The sequence below is a fragment of the Erinaceus europaeus genome, chromosome 2 (assembly GCF_950295315.1).
Source record: "Erinaceus europaeus chromosome 2, mEriEur2.1, whole genome shotgun sequence".
NCBI classification, from domain to species: Eukaryota; Metazoa; Chordata; class Mammalia; order Eulipotyphla; family Erinaceidae; genus Erinaceus; species Erinaceus europaeus.
The window spans coordinates 54,110,240-54,116,239 of record NC_080163.1 but is presented as its reverse complement, the minus strand read 5'-3'; the positions used below and the strand labels follow the sequence as shown (position 1 = coordinate 54,116,239).

At 38.4% G+C, this 6,000-nt stretch overlaps 1 protein-coding gene across 3 annotated transcripts in view; it reads left to right on the top strand.

Annotated features, from left to right (window-relative positions):
• The first annotated feature begins 2,077 nt into the window (after positions 1–2,077).
• Positions 2,078–6,000, top strand: part of JAKMIP2 (janus kinase and microtubule interacting protein 2) — a 201,066-nt gene continuing 197,143 nt past the window's right edge. For all 3 annotated transcript variants that reach the window (XM_007516367.3, XM_007516366.3, XM_060180556.1), the window contains exon 1: positions 2,078–2,349. The gene's annotated coding sequence lies outside the window, so the exon portion shown is untranslated. The remainder of the gene's footprint in view (positions 2,350–6,000) is intronic.

Below are 6,000 nucleotides of genomic sequence, written 5' to 3'. Positions count from 1 at the left end.
CCCTCTCCCCTATCCACCGCCACCCCAGAGAACTTTATGTTGGTACAATACACCAAACATAGTTGAAGTTCTGCTTTGTATTTCTTCTTCTGTTCTTTTTTCATAATTTCTGTCTCTGAGTGAGATCATCCATACACATCCTTCTCTTTCTGGTTTATTTCTCTTAACATGATTTATTCAAGCTCCATCCAAGATGAGGCAAAGAAAGTGAATTCATCATTTTTAATAGCTGAGTAGTATTCCATTGTGTATGTATACCACAACTTTCTCAGCCACTCATCTGTTGTTGGACACCTGGGTTGCTTCCAGGCTTTGGCTATTACAAATTGTGATGCTAAGAACATAGGTGTACACACATCTTTTTGGATGGGTGTTTGATTCCTTAGGATATATCCTCAGAAAAAGAATTGGTGGGCCATAGGGTAGGTCCACTTCTAGCCTTCTATGCGTTCTCCAGACTGCTCTCCACAGGGATTGGACCAATTGACATTCCTACCAGCAGTGCAGGAGGGTTCCTTTGTCCCCACAACCTCTCCAGTATTTGTTGCTGCTACCTTTTCTGATGTATGACATTCTCACAGGAGTGAAGTGATATCTCATTATTGTCTTTATTTGCATTTCTCTGACAACCAGTGACTTGGAGCATTTTTTTTTTTCATATGTCTGTTGGCTTTTTGGATCTTGTCTTTAGTGAATATTCTGTTAAATCATCTCCCCATTTTTTGGATGGGGTCATTTGCTTTTTTGTTCCTGAGTTTGGTGAGCTCTTTCTATATTTTGGTTATTAGCCTTCTGTCTGATGTATGGCATGTGAAGATCTTCCATTCTACAAGGGGTCTCTTTGTTTGGATGGTGGTTTCTTTTGCTGTGTGGAAACTTTTTAATTTGTTATAATCCCATTGGTTTATTTTTATTTTACTCTTCGTTGCAATTGGATTTATATTATTGAAGATTATTTATTAGGGCTTCCCTGTCATCATGCTGTCATCTCAATTATCATGCATTATTTTCTCACCTACCTACCCTCCCACCCCCCCAGTCTGAAATTATTTTCTTGGATTAAGGTCCTGCTATTACCAGTAGCATACAAGTAGACATTCTTTGTACACTTACCACATGCCAAGTGCTTTTAGTGCATTATCTCACTCAATCTTTACAACTCCTGCATGTAGTTTCAACTACAATTTATAGCTGGAAACAGGCTTCAACATTGTCCATTTCACTACCTTTTTCCTACCTACCATCCTGACAACCAAGCTTGGGAAATTCAAAATACCTTCTATGAGATGGTTCAGATTTTTGAGTAGTAAATAGAACACTCCAGAAGACTGACAGTAAAAATATTTGGGAATGTTTACCAAGTGGTGCCATTGAGAATTGGGAATATCTATGGAATTAGTTTCTTCTGTTCCAACTTCCGTTTCCATAGTGGATAACCAAATACCTCTAAGTACTCTTCAGAGATGGAACTGGCCAAACAGCGGACCGAGCAACTCACCTGAGAAGACCAAGGACAGATGAGTGACCAGGATTTCGAATAGTCTCTTAATGATTCTATTTCAAAGTCCAGCCGCTCAGTTTGCTTTTAGACAACCCTGAGTTAACATTAAGTAAAATATAGTATGAAGAACAAAAGTATGTGGAACACTAATAACCTCTTATTACGACATAATTTCTCCATTTTTTATAATTACTTTTTTTATTACATTTTAACACAGCTAATGGAAAAAACATAGAAAATGAAAAAAAGAAAGAGGTAGCTCAGTTAACTACGTTCCAGTGTAGACTTCATTTACAACTCAATGATTCTCTACCTGTGTCTAAATTAAAGATCTGGTGACCGGAAACAGAAGAGACCCAGAGCACAGAGCAGCACCACAAATTCACCCCTCTCCAGTCTCTGCAGGCTCAGTTCTTCCACCCCCCCTCCTTTCCCCTCCCCCTTAGTCTGGTCGCTTACTATTGGTCATTGCCATGGCAACCAGCAGCTGCCGGGCTGGCTGCCTCCACCGCCGCAGGGGTGGGGCCGTGGGGGAGGGGGCGGGAGGGGAGGAGTCAGAGGAGGTGTCTGCTGCAAGTTCCTGGCTGCTTCTGAGCTCACCCCATCCTCCGAGAGGGAGGAGGCCAAGTGGTGATGCCGCTGCTTCTGCCGATTCCATTGCTGATACTCTAGCGAGCTGGAAGGGTGGTTCCTGTTCGCACCATCACCAACCAGAGAGGGAGGGGTGAAAAATCCCAGCAGCCGCTGCTGATGTTGGGTTCCAGGGCTGCATCTGACTCGGTCTCAAGGAAAATGGATTCAGTTTGCATCTCTCCTTCCTTTCAACAGAATCTTCGGGTCTCATCAAGGTGAGTAGAAGACAGCTATACAGTCTTCTTGCTTTAGCTTGCTAGTAAATGACCTGTGCATTAATTTATGGTCTGTACTTGAACAATGACTCCTCCAGAGTCGGAGAGGAAGATGTGGAGACAGAGATGGAGATGGAGAGAGAGGGAAGGTTGCCAGGAATAGAGGAGGCATCAGCTTGTGCTTTAAAAAAAAATGGTGTTCTGATTTTATGTTGAAATGACCCGAATGTAGACAGAGCTACATTAGGTTCTATTCCTTTCAGGCTTAGCAGCCAGCGACTGAAAATGCTAGCAAGACATGGATGTTATTGAAAGAAATCATTCCATTTGCAGCTTTCACAGATAGGGTTGGGCCTCCTCAAAAAAAAAAAAATTTGGTGTTCATAGCTTTCTGGCCTAGTTACAAGTTTTTTTTTTTGCTTATTTCCTTAATTACTAAGAAAAGGAATCCTCAGAATTTAGCATCTGGTTTCATATTCTAATGGCTCAGAAAGCATTTGTGGATTAAGAGTTTCATTTTTAGTAGATGGATTCGATTGTTAACATACATATTATTCCCTAAGGATATACAGATCATATATACACATGTTACATAGCATTTATTCTGCATGTATAAAACATATTTAAATGCAGAGTGTGGTTTGCAATAATTTTTATGGGTTATAAATGCCCTTGCATGCGTGGAAGTAATTGCATATTTTTGAAACTGTGCTTCTGGTTTGTAATATTATTCATTGGCTTCATTTGGATTAATGTGAGATTTATTCTTGTTATTGGCCCTTAGTTTCATTGTGGCCAATTAGGACAGATGTGTATCATTTAATCTGTATCATAGTACTAGATGCAAATTCATAGGCTGCATCTTTTCTTTATTTTAATTAGGTTTTCTTTGGGGGAGGAGGTGATTACCAAATTCCAGATTTATGATGGGAAAGGGAGGTGGTTTGTGGCATTATGTTGTGCCTGGCATCTTGGCTAAATGAATGTTGAAACAAAATCAGTTATCTTGAAATTCTGTCCCAACCTTTTCATGGTTGTGTCTGTGTCCCAGGAAGCACAGATGCACTGGAAGGTGACATGCATTTATTTTATTTAATAGTTTCGCTATTTGCCATTCATTCCTTTAGTACCTTTGGAAGCCGGGAACCATTTTAAGTTCTCTAATGTTGTGCTATGGGTTTACTTCTCTAAGTGATTAGAAGGAAAGTGAGGTTGTTTTGAAAATACAGGTTTTGCCAAGTAATCCAGCCATCTCCAAATTAGCCTTCTTACACAATGAAATGAACAAGAGTGACAAAGCTTAGCAACATAATTTGTGGCTTGTAGTTGAAATGAGGGGACACTTGTAGTTTACAAACCCTTACTAGCATCTGCTTGACCTTTCACGATGTCAAGGCTTTAAGGTAGTTCAGAATACTACCTTAAAGATTTCTGAGATGAGTAGGGTACATGGCTCTATTACCACCTGGAAATATCTTTCTGGGTAAAAGTATGTTAGTAATACTCCATTTATCGTGTGGATGAATTTCAGCCATCTATCTGACAGGAACGTTTATACAAGCAATTTTTGGAATGTTAAAAAAAAAGGTTTTATTTGTTTCTTTAATCTTGCATTTTATTATATACACCACCTCTTTTCATTTGAAAAGATGTTCATGCATTTAAACCAGGCATCTAGTTTAATTTCTCTGGGAATACATACCGTGCTTGATTTATACATAGGGAGATTCTTCAACAACTTAAAGGGAAGACTGACTTTAGTATGCTCATGGCATGTCATATGTTATATAGATTCACAACTCTGTAAAGTCATGCTATTATGTGCCTAGTTATAGTAACTATGCGAAACAGATCAAGGAAAGAGGTACTGGATTTGTATGTAGCAAAAATATTTATAGCATGCTGCATCTCAGATATTTAAATGATAACTTTTGGATTCCAGAGATTAAAAGTTCAGGGTGAGCTACAGGAAGCATAAACATTTAAGATACATAGTAACTGGCCCCATTTAATTCAATTAAAACAGATAACTTGGGGTTTGTTTTATTTCCTTTGTATTGAGTTTTCTTTCATTGGGATGAAGTTTGATTGGTGAAGCTGGTGAGGCTGGTAAGGTTTAAGCAGAATCTAATTACTATAGGTCTTGAACAATTAACCACCCATAACACATTTCAGACCTTGATGGGAATACAGGTCTAACTTTTGACTTCACAACTTGGGAGTTTATGGCTCTTTCTGAGAGACCATGAAAAAGCAACATATTTAAAATACTATAGGCGAAATTCTTTTTAAAAACAAAAGTGTAAGGAGATGTGCAGGAGGTGTCATAGGGTAGAGCTCTGAATTTCAAGAATAAGGTCACATGTTCAATCCCCTGCACCACATATGCCAGAGTGATGTGTATGTGTTCTCTCTCTCTGTCTGTCTCTTTCTCGTCCCTGTCTCTCTTGAAACAAATAATACAACTCTTAAAGATAGTATAACGAGGAAAACATCTTTTTTATGGAAAAGCAAGTTGAAATTTTGATTCTAAATTACTGATGGTTATAAAGTAGGACATTGCTTATTACTATTTAGGGGGATCTAAAATATGGCGAGTGGTCAACTTTATAACTATAGATTAGGCATAAAAATAACAGTGCTGGAGAGATAGTTAACTAGATAGGGTGACTGCATTGCCATGTATGTGGTCCAAGTCTGAACAACAGTACACAACACGGAAGGTGCTATGGTACTAGAATCTCTAGAATCTCTGGTGACTTGATATTTCTTCCCTCTGAATGAAAATGCTGCTTGGAATAGTGAAACTGCACATGTGACTCCCTAGCTCAGAAAACCAAACAATTGAAAAAAAAACCTAGAAATATATAATGTAGAATTTCCTGATGTAACCAGATGTGAGGCATTTTTCTTATGTCAAAACTTCTCAAAGTATGATCTAGAATTGCATGTATATGATGTACAAGATTCCTTCTCATGGGCTGGGAGGTAGTATAATTGTTGTGCAAAGAGCCCTCCATGCCTGAAGCTACAAGTCCCAGGTTCAGTCCTCAGCACCACCATAAACCACAGTAGAGCATGGCTCTGGGGGGGAGGGGGGGCAACCAGTCATAAAGAGTCCTTCTCAAGAACTTATCTGGCCATTTCTGGAATAATTTATCAAATTAAGAGCATTCTTTAGTAGTTTAATATAAAAAACTTCTACACATAAACATTAAAACACCATTTCATAAAGGCCTTCTGTTACAGAACTTGATATTTTTAAATCAATCAATTGATTTGCCCAAAGAAAGTTATATGCCATCCTATTGGAATGCAGGGAACTAAGCACTGCCCTCTTATATTTATTTATTTATTTTATTAGGGGATTAATGCTTTACAGTTGGCAATAAAACAGTTGTTTGTACATACATAACATTTCCCACACTGGCCTCTTAAGAGTTCTTCCTCAGCAACTTTTTGATGTGTGTTGTCTAATAGCCATATAAAAATGATTCTTTTTTTGTGTGGCGAATTTTGAAAAATGAAATGGGATTTAGTGGATGCTGTCTACTATATAATTAAAGAGTTGCCCAGTTTATGTAAAGTAGAAAAATAAATGCATCTCTGTAACTGGACTTAGTTTACCTGGTAGAATGTAAGCCTTATGAG